The following is a 22,716-nucleotide window of genomic DNA, read 5'->3' as shown; positions in this document are numbered from 1 at the left end:
GGAGTTATGACGTGTTTTCCTATCCTTGAATATTGTTAGAAGTTATAACATGTAAAATGTATAACAAGTTTTGTTTTTGATCTCTTGAACATTATATTTAATTTTGTCAATTATGTGAAGTAGAATAACATGTCTAGTGATATGCGGAATGTGTTGCCCTAAGCCATATATATGATCACGATAATTGCATCCATGCTTAAGTTAGATGACGTTAGGTAAGGATTAAAATGAATGAAAAATAAATTTAAATCAAATATGAAGGAAGGGTGGATAGTACCTCATTGGCTTAAGTGATCATTATATTAACCAATTAGGCGTATTTTGTTATAGATTATTATTTAGTCTGGCAATGTATTCGTCGGTAGTTAAGTAAAGTAGTTGAGTTTAAATAAAGATTGGTTCGAATATACTATACAATGTGGTTTTGTTGTTTAAAATTAATTATGCCATCAATCGATGTTCTGTTGAAAATAATAGTCGTCTTATGTTACAATGTGTATTATATGTTCTGGTGATAAATGGTTTAATTATTTTCGTTGGTTGTTATCTCGAACTTCGAGGACAAAGTTTATTTTTAGGGGGAAGGAATGTGTTGAATCATATAGCTTATATGTTTATGTTTTGATGATGTCAAGAGTGTTCTATATTTTATATACTTGTTGCGCGTAATCGTTTGTCTAAGTATTTTAGATTCAAATCATCTAAAGCAATAAAGGAAGTTGTGACAAAAGTATACAAGTCTCCATTGAAGATTAAATGATGTGAAGATTCATTCAAGATTTATATGAAGAAGAAGTCGGTCTAGAAGATTAATCAAGCTTGGATGATGACGTAGCCTATACTCGAAGATCTCTCTGAAGATTAGAATAGTATAGGTGTTTATCTCGTAATGATAATCAAGAATGAGTTTCTTAAATTAGTAAAGTTATAGCTTTGCAGCTATAACATTACTAGTAAAAGAGCTCAATGTTATAGCTCTTCTACTATAACATTGAGATGCTGAGTTTTTACACACGACTTATATTGTTTCGAAAATTGTTTTTATAATAGTTTAAAGTTTATTTTAAATGTTTTAATGAAAGTATTTATATAATAAAGCCCGGTTTAGTGAGGAGTTTGGTTTTCTATTGGACGTTGATTAGTAGCCGTGATGGGTCAACTTAAGAGTAGGACTTTGCTACTAATTAGGGTTTCAACAAAACTTCTCTTAAAACCTAAATTCTAACCCATATGTTAAAACTAGGGTTTGCACGAGTCACGAGGCATATGAGCCGTGACATCTCGTGTTACTAGGGTATATTAGGTAAAGATTTTATTCTATAATAATATCTTTACATATCTTATATATTTTACTTAACATATGTATTTATGATAAGAGATATTCTTGTTTTTGGAAATCTTGTCATAATCTTAGAATTTATAGTAAAGATAATATTTGAATAGATTATATTCTATCTCTTGGAATATTCTTTATTATCTTTTAAAGTTTTTAGGAAAGAGATAATAAGAAGATATGATTTGTTTACATATCTTATTATTTTCGGCTATTAGGGTTTGTGCAAAAACCGTGTGGCCTACTCCTTCTTTCCTATAAATACTTTGCTTTTTTCAACATCTAAAAGAGAGACCTTAAGCATAAAAATTGATTTTTATTTTACAAAGCAAACCGTGTGTTTTCAAACAGAAAAACTGATTTGTTATTTTGAAAAGGTCGTGTGTTTTTAAAGCTCGCATACTTGTTCTTATTTTTTCGTTATAAGATAATAGTGCTTAGTTGATTTCTTACTTGTTCATTAACGTGAACCTTTGTTAGAATCATTAGTGCTTTCTTATTAGCGTAAGTTAGTCACTCGAGTATTTAACGGTACTCATTGAGTTACAGCTAGAGTTAGTTGTACGAGTTGGGTTAGTAAATTTGTAATCCGTAGAAAGGTACTAAATTTATTAATCGAGAATAGTGGACGTAGGTTTCGACTTGTGAAATTGAACCACTTCAAAAACCGTGTGTCTCTTCGTTCTTTCGTTTATTTCGCTTACTTTCATTAGTTGATTACTTAAGGTTTAATCAATAAACTTTAAGTAATCAATTACATACGCATAATCGAAAAAGCTTTAAAAAGTTTTAAATCCTCAATTCCCCCCCCCCCCCCCCCTCTTGAGTATTTTGGATCAATAGACTCTTCAATTGGTATCAGAGCCTCGTGCTCTTGATTGCCTAACCGCAAAGAGGCTGATCTATCTTGTTTTTCATTTATCTTATCGTTTTATATTCCGCTACCTATCACGTGATAAATGGATTCCAAATATCTCAAATGTCCCGTCTTTGATGGGAAGAATTATGGATTGTGGAAAAACATGATGACTCACTATGTGAAAGGTCACGATTGGGAGTGCTGGAGGATTATTCAAAACGGACCGCAAAAAATTCTTGTGGCATCCGAGGAAGGCACTACCTATGAAAAGAAAGAAGAGGACTATGTCGAGGCCGACTACAAGAAGGCCGAAAAGAACTCCAAAGCAATAAGTCTCCTGCAAAACGGAATGACTTCTACTGAGTTTGATCGGTTCTCTTCATGTTCCACGGCCAAGGAGATATGGGATGGGCTTGAATTAGCTTATGAGGGTACTTCCATTGTTAGGAAACACTGAATAGATTTGCTTATGCAAAAATATGAGCTATTCATTATGGAGCCTAATGAGTCCTTAGATAGCATGTCTGCAATGTTTTCAAGCATCATAAACGAACTGAAAAACATAGGTAGGAAATTCAGTACAGAGGACATTGCTAGAAAGGTTCTTAGGAGCCTTACTAAGAAGTGGCGTGCTAAGGTCACTGCAATAGAGGAATCACAAGATCTTGAAACCCTATCCTATCAAGAACTCATTGGTGCTCTCATGGCCAATGAAATTACTCTTAACAAAGATGACGCCGAACCAAGTCGTAATAAGAGTATGGCCTTAAAGAGTGAAGAAGTTGACTCTGAACTAAAGGATGAAACTATTCTGTTTTCACGCCGTTTCAAAAATAAGATATTTCGAAACAAACAAACAAAATCATCCTACAACAATAACAACAAATCGTCCAACAAAAAGGTTACTGAATCAAAGTCATCTTTCGCAAATAGAGGTTGCTTCAAGTGTGGAGAATCTGGTCATATGATCAAGGATTGTCCAACATGGGAGAAGATAAAGGACAAGACAAAGCGTGAGAAGACAAAGAAAGAATTCAAGCAAGTTATGATGGCTTCGTGTTGGGGAGACCTTGACTCAGAAGATGACGAGGAATCTGAAGACGACGAAGTATCAAACCTTTGTCTTAGCAGTGTTAGTCTTGACCTAATCTCCGACAGCGACGATGAAAGCACAAACTCACATTCAAACTATTGCCTTCTCGGAGAATCCGACGAAGATGACGATGAAGAGGTAGGTTACCTTGAGCTTAAAAAACGCGTTAAGAAATTGTCTAAAAGTGCTTTAATTGAATTCTTTGAACAATCTCTTGATAAGTGTCACGAATAGGATTTGGAATTGAAAGATCTAAAGGAACAGATTCTCGAAATCGCAGAAGAGAATCATATCCTGAAGGCTAAAGCTAAGAAGTTGAAATATAAAGTTAGCTGAGAAAGCAACAACATTAGATTCTACTATGGCTGAAAAGAAGGAATTAGAGTCCAAAGTTATAGCTAATGAAGCTATAACTTCCGACCTAAAGCTTAACATCAAGCACCTTCAAGCCAAAGTTATATCTAATGAAGCTATAACTTTAGAACTTAGAAAGCCAAAGTACTTTTGGAAGCTAAGGTCACATCTGATGAAGCAGTGATCTTAAACCAAAAGAAAGAGTTAGATTCCCTTTCAAAGCAATTAAAGGAATCTAAAACCGATATGGTCAATGTTAAGAAACAACACAGCGATGTTGTGTTCATTCTTAACAAACGATTCCAAGACTTTCATGATAACTTTAAAAAGGACAATAATGTAGATCACACGAAATGTCAAGAGGAAATTAAAAACCTAAAAGACTTGCTTCTACACGCTAGAAAGGTCCATGATAAGTTGGAAGGTAGCAAAAAAGTCCTAAACTTCCTAACCGAACAATCTGACAATAATATGAAGATGGGGTTAGGACATGAGTGCTACAGCCGTAGAGATCACTCTAAATGCAAATCAACACCTTCGGATTTTGATTTCGGAAAAAGGAAGTATGCTGATCTTCCTGAATACCTGATTTGCAATTACTGTGGTCATACGGGTCACATCCAAATCAATTATGTCAAAAAGGCTCATGATATACGAAAAAATGCCGAACATGCTAAAACTGTTGACACAATTGACGATGATAAGGAAACCCCCACTAACGAACCTAACGAAGAAAGGAACAATAAATTTCGTTGGTTCTATGACATGGCCTTTGACTACAGCAAGAAACCTAGCACTTCACAAAACCCTTGTCGATCTCAACCTAGTAAACCTACTTACAAGGGAAATAGTCGTGAAAGACCTAGAGAAATTCCTAGACCTAGAGAAAACCCTAACCCTAGAACTCCTCCCAAGCCAAATAAACCAAGGGTTAGAAAAACGGTTATTAGACAAGTTTGGATTCGAAAAGATCTAGTATATAGAGTAACTAATCATAAGGGACCCAACTTAGCTTGGGTACCTAAAAACTGTATCTAATCCTTTATGCAGGAAGAAGTGAAAGAAAACAATCAATGGTATCTTGATAGTGGATGCTCAAGACACATGACCGGAGATAAGAACCTGTTTCTTTCACTCAAACCCTTCAACGGAGGAAAAGTGACGTTCGGGGACAATAAAAAGGGAAAAGTAATCGGCATTGGCAAAATCGGAATTTCTAAATCTCACGCAATCAGTGATGTTTATCTCGTGGACGGTCTAAAACATAACTTGCTAAGCATATCTCAACTATGAGACAAAGGTAACAAAGTAGTTTTTCATACTAATAGTTGTCGCATTATTATTGAAGCAACTAGCAATGTTATTCTAGAAGGCCTCAGGAAAAGAAATGTTTATATGGTAGATTTAAATGCTGTGCCTACTAACTCTTTTTCATGCATGAAAGTCACACTTGATGATCCTTGTTTATGGCATAAACGCTTTGGTCACATTAGCTCACTAACCTTGAACAAACTCAAGAAGTGGGACTTGGTTGAGGGGTTACCTAAGATCAAGTTCGACCAAGAAAATATGTGTGACACGTGTGCAAGGTGCAAACAAGTAAGATCATCGTTCAAACCAAAAAGAGTAGTAAGCACGAATCAAGCCTTGTAATTGGTACACATGGATTTATGTGGACCAATGAAAGTAAGGAGTAGAGGAGGATCCAGGTACGTCTTTGTTCTTGTAGACGACTACTCAAGGTATGTATGGCCTATCTTCCTTCATTCAAAAGACGAAACATTTGATGAATTCGATTGTCTTATGAAACGTGTACAAAATAAATATAAGACTAATCTAGTATCTATTCGTACGAATCACGGCACCGAATTTGACAATCAAACTTTTATAGAATATTGTAGAGTTAATGGTGTAGGGCATAATTTTTCTGCACCAAGAACTCCTCAACAAAACGGTGTTGTTGAACGTATGAATAGAACTTTAGAAGATATGGCACGTATAATGCTTTTGTGTAGTGGTTTACCTCGTAACTTTTGGGCTGAAGCCATTAGTACTTCTTGCTACATCCATAATCGTGCTATGATCCGACCTATTCTTAAGAAAACCCCCTACGAACTCCTTAGAGGTCGAAAACCTAATATCTCCCATCTTCGTTGTTTTGGGAGTAAATATTTTGTACACAATAACGGTAAAAACAGGTTAAGTAAGTTCGACCCTAGGAGTGATGAGGCGATTTTCATAGGATATTCAAATCATAGCAAGGCTAACAAAGTCTTCAAAAAAAGAACTCTCTCTATTGAAGAAAGTGTCCACGTTATCTTTGATGAAGATAACGTGTTTGATAAGCCTTTACAGGATGAGGAAGAAGACTTGTATGAACCCAACTTTCGTCTTTCAAGAGATGATCCCCCGGAATTGGAATTGGAGGACAATGAGATTGAGGGAACGAATGATGAACTTGATCGTTCCTCAAAAGATAAAAAGGAGAAAAACAAAGTTATAGTTGATGATTAGGGATGGCAATGGGTAGGGTCTGGGTAGGGTCCGCCTAGACCCGGACCCGACCCGAGATTTTTCCTTTGGACCCGTACCCGACCCAGACCCGCAAGGGTCTAAAATTTGAGGACCCATACCCGGACCCTATGGGTAAGGGTAGGGTCTGGGTCTACCCGCGGGTCCGAGTTTCAGCCACTTTAGTAACAAGATTAACAGCTATGGGGTCTATAATATTAAAAAAAAAATCATACTACTTTAACATTATGAGTTTATTAATCTGCCGTTAATGGTGGCAGTCGGTCGCCGGCTATTAGAGAGCTGGTTGCCAGTCGCCTATCACAGTGCTGTGGTGGTGGTTTTCTTGTGTCAGTGGCGGAGTGGTGGTATTGTCAGAAGAGTTTGGTTGGGTTTTATCACTTTATGGGATGAGGGAAGAGAAAGAGACTTTAGTTGGGTTTCTACACCAGTATGAATTCAGAAAAGTTGTAATTTTGATTTTTTTTCTTTAATAAAGGGTCTAAGGGTCGGGTATGGGTCTCATAACTTAGACCCGGACCCGGACCCGAAATATTTTCTTAAGACCCATACCCGACCCATACCCATTGGGTCTGAAAAAATGAGACCCATACCCGACCCGTTAGGGTCCGACCCTCAGGGTCTGGGTCGGGTCCCCGACCCACTGCCATCCCTATTGATGATACTATAACATTGACTCAAGACAAGAACTCCCAAACTAATGTTATAGATAATGTTACTATAACATCGAATCCAAATCAAGGTGTAGAGTCCGAGGTTATAATCGGCTCTAACGCAGCACCCGGATTGGATTAAGGGGGAACTTCCTCAAATTCCAATCCAGATGAAGTTGGGACAAGCTCAAATAACGATGAAGAACCAAGCACCTCAAAAAAATGGAAATACAAGAGCTCACACCCCATGGACAATATTCTAGGGAATATTAGGAGGGTGTTCAGCCAAGACGTTCCTTGAACAACTTCTGCTCTTTCTACTCCTTCCTATCCATGATCGAACCAAAGAATATCAATGAAGCTATTGCTGAATCTGATTGGATTATAGCTATGCAAGAAGAGCTACAACAGTTCGAAAGAAACAAGGTTTGGCATTTAGTTCCTAGACCAAAAGATCGTTCAGTCATTGGAACAAGGTGGGTCTTTAGGATTAAATTAGATGATGCCGGAGTCATTGTCAGAAACAAAGCAAGATTGGTGGTCCAGGGTTATAATCAACAAGAAGGAATAGATTATGACGAGACTTTCGCACCTGTCGCTCGTCTTGAAGCTATTAGACTTCTAATTGCCTTCGCTGCACACAAAGGGATGAAGCTTTTTCAGATGGACGTAAAGACAGCGTTCTTAAATGGATATTTACAAGAAGAAGTTTTCGTTGAACAACCTTCCGGTTTTAAGAATATCAAATTTGAGGATCACATTTTCAAATTAGATAAAGCCTTATATGGACTGAAGCAAGCACCTAGGGCATGGTACGATAGATTATCTAAGTTTCTACTTGACAGTGGATTTAGTAGAGGATCCGTTGACAAAACCCTATTTCTAAAAACTGAGGGTTCTGACCTTTTGGTTGTTCAAATATACGTCGATGACATTATCTTTGGATCGACCAACCGAAGCCTATACAAATATTTTTCTGAGTTGATGACTTCCGAGTTCGAAATGAGTATGATGGGAGAATTGAAATTCTTCCTAGGTCTACAAATACAACAAACCAATGAAGGCATTAAAATCCATCAACAGAAATATATCAAGGAGTTGATTCGGAAATTTGGAATGGAAAATTCACATGCTATGCCTACTCCAATGGTCGAGAACAAGAAATTAACATTGGATGAAGACAGTAAATCAGTTGATGAAACTACTTACCGTGGAATGATTGGGTCATTGTTATATTTGACCGCAAGTAGACCCGATATTATGTTTAGCATATGCGTTTGTGCGAGATATCAATCATCTCCCAACGAATCGCATATGACGGCCGTAAAACGAATTTTACGATACTTGATTGGAACGGCCAACTTATATCTATGGTATTCAATGGAGTGCAATTTTGATCTAGTCGGTTATTCTGATGCCGACTACGCAGGATGTTCTCTAGACAGAAAAAGCACGTCGGGTGTCGCCACTTTTTTCGGACCGTGCATCATCACGTGGGGTTCGAAGAAACAAAATTCGGTTGCTCTCTCAACTGCTGAAGCCGAATATATTGCTGCAGGACTGGTATGTACTCAACTTTTATGGCTTAAGCAACAATTACGTGATTATGGTGTTGACGTAGGATGTATTCCTATTTTATGTGACAATACAAGTGCAATTATAATTTCTAAAAATCCCGCACAACATTCACGCACCAAACACATTGAAATAAGACACCATCTTATTCGAGACCATGTTGAGAAGGGAAATATAAAACTTGAATTTTTAGTACTGAAAAACAATGGGCAGACATTTTGACCAAATCATTAGCTAGAGAACGATTTGAGACTTTAAGGTTGGAAATTGGTTTAATCGGTGGTACCTAAGTTTCTGTATATGTTCAATTTTCTTATGATTGACTAGTTAAGTTGAGATTGTATGACTGTGTCCGTATATTGCGTTGCATGAATAAATTCGTTCGTAGGAATATTTTTATCATAAATTTCTATTTGTAATTTAGAATTTAATTGTTATACAAACTTATTCCTTATCACAATAAATAAAACACACCATATCTTTTATCTTTCCAATTCACAAAACTCTTTCCTAATTTGCTACGCTTTGTACACGCCTAAATATACTCCACATACAACTCTATTTCCTAATTCTTATCTTTTACAATAATAAATCTATCACTTAAATTCCTATACCTACCATAATTCCTATTCCTAATTAACACTTACCATAATTGCCTTCCACTTGTTAAACCTAGACCTAGACTACACCTATATCTACCCCTCCCTTGCGTGTAATCCGTCCAAACACCTCTACTTGCATACTTTTTATCCTCTCAAAATTTTACCATAATCACAAATCTCCTTCTTTACACAAACCATCACCATCACCTCCTTTTTCAACTATCACCATCATCATGAATCAAACCCATGCAAAAACCACCCGATCATCAACCTGTCACCACCAAAACCGCCACTTTCATAACCAAACATCACCACTACCACCACATGATCCTAATTCCACCAATTTTCCTTCACCACAACCAAACCCAACTACGCCCCTGTTTTGTGGTCGGGACGAGTCGATGTCCGAAGGTAAAAGACGCCGTCTTTTCAAAGGAAAAAATAAGGTAGTTAACGATGAAAGTGAAGCTGTGGAGGAACCCGAGGTTATAGTTCGGAATGGTGTTGCTCGTACCTTGCTTCGCGATGTTTCGAAAGCCACGACCAAGGACGGGTTAAATCGTGTTCGGCTTACTCATGAAGAAAGCATCCTAGTTAATCGAGTTTTGAGGTATTCTATTCATGGTGGAAGGTATTATCCGAAATCTTTGTTGGTTAATGTTCCCGCTCTTGCTTTCTTTGTTAATTTTCTTGATTTTCAAGGGTGGAGTCACATTAGTCAATTTTCGGGTCCTATCTATCCGGTGGAAGTCGTTTAATTCTTTGCTAGTGTGTCGGTTAAAAAGGGAGTCCTGCATGGCGTGGTTAATGGGGTTGATGTGACGGTCTCTGTTTCGGATTTTTGTTCTGCTTTTTCGGTTCCCGATGACGGAATTGAATTAAATCTGAGTCTTGAATGGTCTAATGTTGTGAGTGAAAAGGAGTTGTTAGTGAAAAAGTATTTTGAGGAGATGACGGAAGGAGGTACTATTGTGGTTCGTCCTCTCTCGGCAAAAATCAAGTTCCTCTTGAACTTTTTGTGGAACACGGTTGTGCCGAGGAGAGGAGGTCGTGATAAGGTGTCGAGTTATGAAGCTATCATGGTCTATTCTTGGTTGGAGGGATAGAAAGTGAATTTGGGTAGTGTCCTGTTGTAGGGTATAATCCAAACAAGTCTCACGGTCACAAAGGAGAAGTTGAGCACCACAATCGACTTACCATATGGGATATGGGTGTCTCGGTTGTTGGAGATAAAACGTGTGGTGGTACAAGATAGTTACGGTGTTAGTGCACGAGATTGCATGTGTGATAGGTTGATCAAGCTTATGGGTCATGTTGTTGATGGACCCGAGTTGCTTCTTGTTTAGGATGTTGAGAAAACCCCGGGTGATTCGGGTTTGGGAGCTATGGAGTCGAAATTGGAAGGTTTTATGAGTGGTTTAATGGAGAAATTTGAGGAGCATTCAACAAATTTGGCTACGGTATTGTCGCGGGTTGGACCATCTCGGTCTTTAGACTCGGGTTTGGATGCTTCTCGGGTGTACTCTTGGATGGAGGAAGTGGATAAAAGGTTAGCGGGTTTTGAAAGGGAATTAAAGTCAATTCGTGGGGAAGTGTTCCCACACGGTGATCGTATTACTTTCCTTACAAGTCAAGGTGGAGCGTTGGTCATGCACGGGAAAGCTATGGCAAGTGATCAAGCGCTCACATTGGAGGCCACGAAAGCTCTCTCCCTGAAAGTGCTTAACTTTGAAAGGAGTATTCAGACTCTTTCTAAGCTTGTTCGGAGCTCGTTTGATCGTCTTGATGCCTTAGAGCATCGTACTAGGCCCGACTACGTGAACCTGTATAAGACCCGCAACATTTGATTTCCTCTCGCCTTACCATATCTAGCCCTTACCTTATTTAGCTTTCTTTTTATTTTCTATTGGTGTGGTTAAACATTCTCATTCGGCCCATTTTGGCAATGCACTTGAGGTTATGGCCCAAGTGTTTCATTAGACATGTGTTCATTCGGCCCATTTTGGCTTAAACAAGTTTAATTCCTAAGTTTGTATGATACTTATCTTTTGGATGCTTATGGTTTTGCGTGCTATTTTTATTTCCTATGACGTTTTATCTCTTGTCTCGTCTTATATTATTCTAGTCATTTTTGATTTGTTCTTAGCTTTTCGATGATGTCAAGAGGGGGAAAGAACGTCTATAGTAAGCATCTACCTAAGCTTGCTCCTTGTCAAGACCAATTGTCTCTTAAAGTCCTTAAAGTTTCGGTTTTTGAATAATGGTTTTGATCTTGCGTTTATCTTTATTATTAAGATGACGGTGTTATATTGACGGGGAACTACATACTTATTCACAATTTTAGGAGGCTTGCCATCATCAAAAAGGGGGAATTTGTTGAATCATATAGCTTATATGTTTTGATGATGTCAAGAGTCTTCTATATTTTATATACTTGTTGCGCGTAATCGTTTGTCTAAGTATTTTAGATTCAAATCATCTAAAGCAATAAAGGAAGTTGTGACGAAAGTATACAAGTCTCCATTGAAGATTAAATGATGTGAAGATTCATTCAAGATTTATATGAAGACGAAGTCCGTCTAGAAGATTAATCAAGCTTGGATGATGATGTAGCCTATATGTGACACCCTCATTTTTAACAAAAGATAAACACGTAAATTCTACAGAAAAACTGACAGGATATGTTTGTAATTGGTTCAACTAGACGAAAACCTGTAATTTTTAAAACTTTTCTAAACCATTCATAAACATTTCCAAGAGGAGGATGCCAAAACCTGCAAATGCTAAGAACTAATTTACATAACTATGCTAAAGATAAGAAAATATAATGATACAAACCAAAATAAAAGAGGGAGACATATGTCCCTTCACAATATATACACAACCAACTATTTAAAGGTTTACTACAAAAATAGCCAAACTAGGTCCAAGGTTCTTTTGCTCACTAGCTCGTCCGTGTACCCCATCTAAGCATCAACAACCTGTCAATCGCATTTTATACAAATACGAAAGCCACAATTCAGTGGGGAGTAACTTCGAGTCCTCCCAGCCACGAAATGTCATTTTTAATGTAACATGTAGTGTGACATGTAAACAACATGATAAACCATTTAATTATCAAGTATTCTAACATATGAGCCCTAAACTGACCAAACTAAACTATCATGTGAAACATATAACAAGCAGTAAACCAAACTTTATCAATTGTAACCAGCTTACATCTCACCTATTACAATTCATAAAATCACCATACAAGAAAGGGCAATATATCAAAGACAGGCATAAGTTCTTAGCACCGTCAATAGTCACCCTGTAACTCGAGTCTATACCACGAGGTAGGGAAGGTAATCGAACCGGTATCTTGGCTCAGAGGTTAATATGAATAAAACATGGCCAAGACACAACACACCCCTAGCCTAAAATCTGCGCAGACATAGACATGCGGATACACACCACCGCACCCAAGACCCACAATTTTTCTAAAACAAAGTGAGTACCCTAAGGAGTCCACCAAAGGGTTGGCTAGTACTTAAGCTGACCACTTACTATCAAAATAAGTAACGAGGTCATGCCCCAACTTGGATATAATCCCACCAAGTCAGGAACACAAAGGCTATTAAGCAGTGAACATATACTCGTCAAAGACTATAAAGACCTATCTATGACAAACACAACAACCTGCAAGAAGTATTTAATACCAATACCATTTCTAGCAATATTAACAATATTAAAGGTTTCAGGGAATCTAAGGCCGTTTCTACAATATAAGAAGCTACTCAAACCAACTAACTACACATGTGAAATAAAAATATAATAAATGGCCTAAAACAAGAAAAAGGCCGATTATCCAATTCATATAAAATTTCATCGAATCAATTTTTACCCGCAACCCCGATCTGCGACAGTGCACGGTTAAATTGCGGTGACCAATCACACAATTGACTCGACATCGAATCAGTCAAAGGGACTAAGGCTCAGTTTTCGGCACAATCATCCAAACATTACAATTATCGCTAAAAAATTCATTTTGAGCCTATTCATAACAATTTCATTTTATAATCTATCCTAACATGTGCAACTACCAATATAAACATAATTTTTACCATTAACATAATTTTTACTACTAATATGGTTCAATTCAAAAGTGTACTCATATGTGACTTATACTAACTATAACATTAATGAACCCGAAATGACAAATAATGCATGAAAATCCGCGAAACAAGCAACGGACCAACCCGGGCCAACCCCAAGCGATCGTGGCTGCGGGCCTGCCGGCCCGCCGCCATCCCCACACCTCCATTTCTCCATTTTTGTTCGATTTAACACCGTCTCAAACATCAATTAATCATTCCTATACTAATATGTTAACTTAAACTAACAAAAGACAAGCATTAGACATGCATGCAACCCATTTTATCATATGAAAATTAACTACTCAAACAAAAATCACAAAAACATACAAAAAGCAAAGAATGTGACGATTATTCGTCGAGTAACTCGAAATATGTTACCTTAAGCTAGAAAAAGGCAATTAGCACCTTGAATACAAAACCCTAACATGCAACTAGCCACTATCTTCGACTATATACGAGTCCCCAAACTCGTCTTCCAAATCTTCACCTAAATAAACAATAAAAACACAATAATAAGCATAAAAACCGAAATTATACCGAAAATCGTCTTAAAACGACATCAAGAAAACTGAAATTAAAATATACCAGGATGTAGATCTTGAAGAGAGGATTCCGAAAATATAAATTATGTGAAAATCCGACAAGAAACGAAGAAATTATGATGAATTTAGCTTGGATTTTGTATGTTTTTGATTTGGGAATTATTTAGAACATAAAGGAAGGTAAAGTTGGACAAGAAAATCAGAAAAAAGGAAGGGGGAAGGGGTGCCGCGGGAAAAGGAAAGGAAAGGAGGAAGGGAGCGGGTTTTTAGTCGGGATTTTACGAGTCGGGTTTGGCTCGTTTCGATAATAATTAAAACCGTTTGTCAAACGCAAATTCCGACAAGACCAAAGTTCTTAAACACGAGATTACAAGAAAATTGAATACTCATACGACCCATTTCCAAAATCGTTTGCCCAATTTTCAAAAGGGTTGTCATTTTTTTCCCGATATGCCCTTATTTCGAATTAAAAGATTTTTACACGGTTTAAACTATTTTTAAACGTTTCGAAACTATCAAAATAAATACTTTACCTCAAAATATAATAAAATTATATTTCTTTGAATTATTTTTACTTCAAATAAATTAATATTAAATTCAACGTGATTAATAAATTACTTTCGCAAAATAATAACGGTCCAAAATTACGGGGTGTTACAATCACCCTCCTTTTAAAAAGTTTCGTCCTCGAAACTTAGAAGGAGAAATTATAGTAAACAACATCTTAATAATATCATCATAAGAAAATATAGGTATCTTTTCAATGAAACGGTGATACTCTTGTTGATCGACAGAACATCCACATTTCATATCAAAATAAGGTAAAAAGTCAAATCATTTGTATAAATCAAAAACCAAAATACCTTCAAAACATTAATGAAGAGTTTTTCAAGAATGTAAGTCTCATACATGGAACGGAATTGCTCTTGTCGTGCACACAAGAACGCTATCTTACCAAATCAGAGACAAATCTTAATGAAATCTCGGGTCTAGAAATTAAAATTACGGTAAATGAGTTTATATTCAAGAAAGGAATAGGGAACTACATCAAATTTTCATTTTCAAGTCTTCAAAAATAGGTTAGGTTTGCGAAGTGACATAAACTTTTAAGAATGAATCGAACCCTGACTTGAAAGTTTAGAAGTTGTACAAAAAGGAAAGTAACTTAGATAGCATAAAAAAAAACAAAGTATGTTAAAAGGATTCAAGCTTAACTAATCAAAAGAGCTGTATGAATTTCATGGAGTAAGAATTGAAGTCGAACCTAAAAGGGTATCAAAAATGGAGTTTCATAGGTTACCAACATCAAACTTATGAGAGGAGTATGATGAAGTAAGGAAGAGAGGTATGAGCGGTAGCGCTCATGATCAAGGAAGAAGGGAAAATTAGACAACAAGGAACGCCAGACATCTTTGTCTCAAACAACAACATCACTCAAAACGGTTCCAAAACTTCCTAACAACAAAACTCATAACCACATCACTCCCAAGGGTTTCCTCAAAACAAATAAACCTTTAATCAAGAATTCCAATACCAAGCTATAAACTCCAAGAGAAAGTTCCTCAAATAGATCACCAGATTCTCATTTCAAAACAAGATAGTAACATACCAACCCCAAAATCTGAAAAATCAATAGGATCTCAAGTTTCTCTATCCTTTTACTTACTAGAGATTCCCAAAAACGGAACTATACTCAGCTACAACACCATCACACCATCACAAGTACTCAATGCGACCTCAAGGTCTATAAAACTATAGGATTAACAAATTCTTCTCAATACTAAGTCTCTCTCAACTCAAGAACTCTCAAGAGCCAACTAATATCAAATCATATCACCAATCCATTATGTCATCAACATCTCAAGGAATATTCTTTCAAATTTGACATCCTAAACTTACTTACCATCAAATTCCCAAGGAACAAGGTCTTAATTGTAACAACACTTTATCACCTCAGAGTTCCTAAAACCCTAAATTGAAACTATGTTCTTTAACCTAGCAATTGGTGTCAACCATACCATTACCCTTTCTAGTTATTAAAACAAGTGCTAAAACTTCCCAATAATGTAGCTTACTCTCACTCTCATACCATAGTTCAAGTAGTAATCAATATCACTCACTAAAATCAACTAACAACCCCACATTTAACATTTCTCACACGGTAACATATACATTATCAAACCCTCATATCAAAAGTAATTATAGAAGCCAATCAAAAACTCGTCTACTTAGTCAATCCCATATCCTCAAATCCACCATTCAGTTTCATCCATTTTAAGTCAAGTACTAGGCACTAGTATCCAAACATAAACAACAATGCCATGGTCCATAACCTTAGTAACCAAAGCAACTCACATTTGACACACAAAAATCCACCAATCCAACGTACTCACTTTATCAAGGATCTATAGGTATAAGAACCATCAAGTATGTCTCATCACCCTACCTAAGTCTTTCCAATATCAAATCCTCTCAAAACCAGGAAAGGGTCAAACACAACAATCCCTTCAAAGGTCATGATGTCCAACCAAGGCCAACATTTCTCAAAAGAAATAGTATTATAAAAAGGCGTTAAGGAAGGATAAGCAAGGAACAAATGACATGTTAGGAAATAAGGAGTCGAATCAGAAAGATAACGGTTGACAAAAATAAGAGGTATTCGAGTTAAGAAGATATCTCGGGCAAGAAGAAGATACGTAAACTTTGGCATAAGAACAGGGTTCAACGAACGTTAAAGAGGAGGAAAGGAGAACAAAAGCGGCATAATGAAAAGGTTACCGCTTACCAAACACTCATCAAAGCTTATGATCGATATGATAAGGTTACTTCACTAAGGTGCTCAACAAGGCCCCAAATGTCTACCAAATCATAGGACTAACAAGGACTCCACAATGGTAGTTATTCATCAACTCAATTGGTTCTAAGAGCCAAAATCAATTCACCACACAAATTCATTTATTACCATCCATGTCCCAAAGTATCTCCTTTACAATTCTCGTCATTGAACTTCACTTACTATGTCATCCCCAAATACCATGGCTTGTTTACTCCATCATCTCACCACTTAATACTTCTAGTCTCCGATACCATAAATTAGAATCACATCTTTGAACTCACGAACTACATCGATCAACGTTCCACCAAAATTCCCAAATTCAGATATGATTAATATGGTCAACCACGTGTTCTCAAACTTCGGCTACTATATATTAGATTTGGTTAACTCGAAAGGTTTAACAAACTAACTAATTCCAAAGTACGATACAAATCCATTAAGCAACGTCAACGTCCTATTGTATTCCTTTCAAGGCCTACAAGGATTAGGGCTACTTATCATTCCTTTAATTCTCCACAGGAAACATCGAGACTCTCAAATGGAGTAGCTCAGGTTCATTCCATCTTATGTGCTAAAGTAGTACCCATGCTCAATCATCTATAACAAACAAGCTCTCAATAGACATAAATACCAAGGTGTTTCTCAACTCACTAGGCTCTCATATCAAGCACAACTAACAAAACTGACCAAAGGATCCCAACTTATATTCTCCTATACAACTCAAACCTTAAAAAATCAATTTCTCAACTCGTTCACGCCCTCCAATGATATATTCTCTCAAAACCGGGTTCTCTTGAACAAGGGAACTATCCTGCGGAATAAAAGGAAGGTGTCCACATGGACTTTTATTATAAGAAGAAAACGAACTAAGGATGAATCGGGAGAAAGAATTGAAGAGTAGTTACCAAGGCGAGAGAAGAGGAATTTGAAAGATGAATAAACAACGAGATTGGAAGGTTAAGGTAAGATACACCGACTACGGAAAGAAATATCGAGAAAGTGGAAGCATTCTTCATTTGGCATAACCAATCTTTAACGGCACCAAAATTAATAACTAACAATCAACACACTTAGCTTGTAAGATTGCATTATCTACATTTCTTGGAGAGCCATCTTGCAAAAGAGAACATTGGTTAGAACCTAACAATTAGCAATCACAAACAGACTACCACATAAAATCCTATCTCTACCCATCCTACCCATCTCTCAAGTTTATTATTTAAAGGTCAAGTGATTTATATTGGGGTGCACAAACGTGCGTCGGGAGCAAATATGCTCGATACCAACCGTGACACCCTCATTTTTAACAAAAGATAAACACGTAAATTCTACAGAAAAACTGACAGGATATGTTTGTAATTGGTTCAACTAGACGAAAACCTGTAATTTTTAAAACTTTTCTAAACCATTCATAAACATTTCCAAGAGGAGGATGCCAAAACCTGCAAATGCTAAGAACTAATTTACATAACTATGCTAAAGATAAGAAAATATAATGATACAAACCAAAATAAAAGAGGGAGACATATGTCCCTTCACAATATATACACAACCAACTATTTAAAGGTTTACTACAAAAATAGCCAAACTAGGTCCAAGGTTCTTTTGCTCACTAGCTCGTCCGTGTACCCCATCTAAGCATCAACAACTTTGTCAATCGCATTTTATACAAATACGAAAGCCACAATTCAGTGGGGAGTAACTTCGAGTCCGCCCAGCCACGAAATGTCATTTTTAATGTAACATGTAGTGTGACATGTAAACAACATGATAAACCATTTAATTATCAAGTATTCTAACATATGAGCCCTAAACTGACCAAACTAAACTATCATGTGAAACATATAACAAGCAGTAAACCAAAATTTATCAATTGTAACCGGCTTACATCTCACCTATTACAATTCATAAAATCACCATACAAGAAAGGGCAATATATCAAAGACAGGCATAAGTTCTTAGCACCGTCAATAGTCACCTTGTAACTCGAGTCTATACCACGAGGTAGGGAAGGTAATCGAACCGGTATCTTGGCTCAGAGGTTAATATGAATAAAATATGGCAAAGACACAACACAACCCTAGCCTAAAATCTGCGAAGACCTAGACATGCGGATACACACCACCGCACCCAAGACCCACAATTTTTCTAAAACAAAGTGAGTACCCTAAGGAGTCCACCAAAGGGTTGGCTAGTACTTAAGCTGACCACTTACTATCAAAATAAGTAACGAGGTCATGCCCCAACTTGGATATAATCTCACCAAGTCAGGAACACAAAGGCTATTAAGCAGTGAACATATACTCGTCAAAGACTATAAAGACCTATCTATGACAAACACAACAACCTGCAAGAAGTATTTAATACCAATACCATTTCTAGCAATATTAACAATATTAAAGGTTTCAGGGAATCTAAGGCCGTTTCTACAATATAAGAAGCTACTCAAACCAACTAACTACACATGTGAAATAAAAATATAATAAATGGCCTAAAACAAGAAAAAGGCCGATTATCCAATTCATATAAAATTTCATCCAACCGAATTTTTACCCGCAACCCCGATCTGCGACAGTGCGGGTTAAATTGCGGTGACCAATCACACAATTGATCGACATCGAATCGATCAAAGGGACTAAGGCTCGATTTTACACAATCATCCAAACATTACAATTATCGCTAAAAAATTCATTTTGAGCCTATTCATAACAATTTCATTTTATAATCTATCCTAACATGTGCAACTACCAATATAAACATAATTTTTACCATTAACATAATTTTTACTACTAATATGGTTCAATTCAAAAGTGTACTCATATGTGACTTATACTAACTATAACATTAATGAACCCGAAATGACAAATAATGCATGAAAATCCGCGAAACAAGCAACGGACCAACCCGGGCCAACCCCAAGGCGCCGTGGGCCTCCGGGCTCCGCCGCCGCCACCCCACACCTCCATTTCTCCATTTTTGTTCAGTTTAACACCGTCTGAAACATCAATTAATTATTCCTATACTAATATGTTAACTTAAACTAACAAAAGACAAGCATTAGACATGCATGCAACCCATTTTATCATATGAAAATTAACTACTCAAACAAAAATCACAAAAACATACAAAAAGCAAAGAATGTGACGATTATTCGTCGAGTAACTCGAAATATGTTACCTTAAGCTAGAAAAAGGCAATTAGCACCTTGAATACAAAACCCTAACATGCAACTAGCCACTATCTTCGACTATATACGAGTCCCCAAACTCGTCTTCCAAATCTTCACCTAAATAAACAATAAAAACACAATAATAAGCATAAAAAACCGAAATTATACCGAAAATCGTCTTAAAACGACATCAAGAAAACTGAAATTAAAATATACCAGGATGTAGATCTTGAAGAGAGGATTCCGAAAATATAAATTATGTGAAAATCCGACAAGAAACGAAGAAATTATGATGAATTTAGCTTGGATTTTGTATGTTTTTGATTTGGGAATTATTTAGAACATAAAGGAAGGTAAAGTTGGACAAGAAAATCAGAAAAAAGGAAGGGGGAAGGGGTGCCGCGGGAAAAGGAAAGGAAAGGAGGAAGGGAGCGGGTTTTTAGTCGGGATTTTACGAGTCGGGTTTGGCTCGTTTCGATAATAATTAAAACCGTTTGTCAAACGCAAATTCCGACAAGACCAAAGTTCTTAAACACGAGATTACAAGAAAATTGAATACTCATACGACCCATTTCCAAAATCGTTTGCCCAATTTTCAAAAGGGTTGTCATTTTTTTCCCGATATGCCCTTATTTCGAATTAAAAGATTTTTACACGGTTTAAACTATTTTTAAACGTTTCGAAACTATCAAAATAAATACTTTACCTCAAAATATAATAAAATTATATTTCTTTGAATTATTTTTACTTCAAATAAATTAATATTAAATTCAACTTGATTAATAAATTACTTTCGCAAAATAATAACGGTCCGAAATTACGGGGTGTTACAATCACCCCTCCTTTTTAAAAAGTTTCGTCCTCGAAACTTAGAAGGAGAAATTATAGTAAACAACATCTTAATAATATCATCATAAGAAAATATAGGTATCTTTTCAATGAAACGGTGATACTCTTGTTGATCAGACAGGAACATCCACATTTCATATCAAAATAAGGTAAAAAGTCAAATCATTTGTATAAATCAAAAACCAAAATACCTTCAAAACATTAATGAAGAGTTTTTCAAGAATGTAAGTCTCATACATGGAACGGAATTGCTCTTGTCGTGCACACAAGAACGCTATCTTACCAAATCAGAGACAAATCTTAACGAAATCTCGGGTCTAGAAATTAAAATTACGGTAAATGAGTTTATATTCAAGAAAGGAATAGGGAACTACATCAAATTTTCATTTTCAAGTCTTCAAAAATAGGTTAGGTTTGCAGAAGTGACATAAACTTTTAAGAATGAATCGAACCCGGCAGCTTGAAAGTTTAGAAGTTGTACAAAAAGGAAAGTAACTTAGATAGCATAAAAAAAAAAAACAAAGTATGTTAAAAGGATTCAAGCTTAACTAATCAAAAGAGCTGTATGAATTTCATGGAGTAAGAATTGAAGTCGAACCTAAAAGGGTATCAAAAATGGAGTTTCATAGGTTACCAACATCAAACTTATGAGAGGAGTATGATGAAGTAAGGAAGAGAGGTATGAGCGGTAGCGCTCATGATCAAGGAAGAAGGGAAAATTAGACAACAAGGAACGCCAGACACCTTTGTCTCAAACAACAACATCACTCAAAACGGTTCCAAAACTTCCTAACAACAAAACTCATAACCACATCACTCCCAAGGGTTTCCTCAAAACAAATAAACCTTTAATCAAGAATTCCAATACCAAGCTATAAACTCCAAGAGAAAGTTCCTCAAATAGATCACCAGATTCTCATTTCAAAACAAGATAGTAACATACCAACCCCAAAATCTGAAAAATCAATAGGATCTCAAGTTTCTCTATCCTTTTACTTACTAGAGATTCCCAAAAACGGAACTATACTCAGCTACAACACCATCACACCATCACAAGTACTCAATGCGACCTCAAGGTCTATAAAACTATAGGATTAACAAATTCTTCTCAATACTAAGTCTCTCTCAACTCAAGAACTCTCAAGAGCCAACTAATATCAAATCATATCACCAATCCATTATGTCATCAACATCTCAAGGAATATTCTTTCAAATTTGACATCCTAAACTTACTTACCATCAAATTCCCAAGGAACAAGGTCTTAATTGTAACAACACTTTATCACCTCGAGTTCCCGAAACCCTAAATTGAAACTATGTTCTTTAACCTAGCAATTGGTGTCAACCATACCATTACCCTTTCTAGTTATTAAAACAAGTGCTAAAACTTCCCAATAATGTAGCTTACTCTCACTCTCATACCATAGTTCAAGTAGTAATCAATATCACTCACTAAAATCAACTAACAACCCCACATTTAACATTTCTCACACGGTAACATATACATTATCAAACCCTCATATCAAAAGTAATTATAGAAGCCAATCAAAAACTCGTCTACTTAGTCAATCCCATATCCTCAAATCCACCATTCAGTTTCATCCATTTTAAGTCAAGTACTAGGCACTAGTATCCAAACATAAACAACAATGCCATGGTCCATAACCTTAGTAACCAAAGCAACTCACATTTGACACACAAAAATCCACCAATCCAACGTACTCACTTTATCAAGGATCTATAGGTATAAGAACCATCAAGTATGTCTCATCACCCTACCTAAGTCTTTCCAATATCAAATCCTCTCAAAACCAGGAAAGGGTCAAACACAACAATCCCTTCAAAGGTCATGATGTCCAACCAAGGCCAACATTTCTCAAAAGAAATAGTATTACACTACAAAAAAAACAAGGGAAACTGACGGACAAAATCCGTCAATAACAGCCCTTATCCGTCAGAAATGCGGATTCCTGACGGATTTTCCGTCAGGAACGCGCGTCACTATAATTCGTCACGAAAAATGCAATCCTGACGGATTTTCCGTCGGTAATTTGCATTTCTGACAGAAACCTGACGGATAATCCGTCAACCATATTCCCTGGGGTTTGGATAAAAGTCAACATTAAATTGACTTTCCTGACGGAAAATCCGTCAGAAATTTGTACAGTAACAAAAATTCTGAC

Source organism: Silene latifolia, chromosome 9 (assembly GCF_048544455.1).
Source record: "Silene latifolia isolate original U9 population chromosome 9, ASM4854445v1, whole genome shotgun sequence".
In the NCBI taxonomy this organism is placed as follows: Eukaryota; Viridiplantae; Streptophyta; class Magnoliopsida; order Caryophyllales; family Caryophyllaceae; genus Silene; species Silene latifolia.
Note: the sequence above shows the minus strand (reverse complement) of the source record.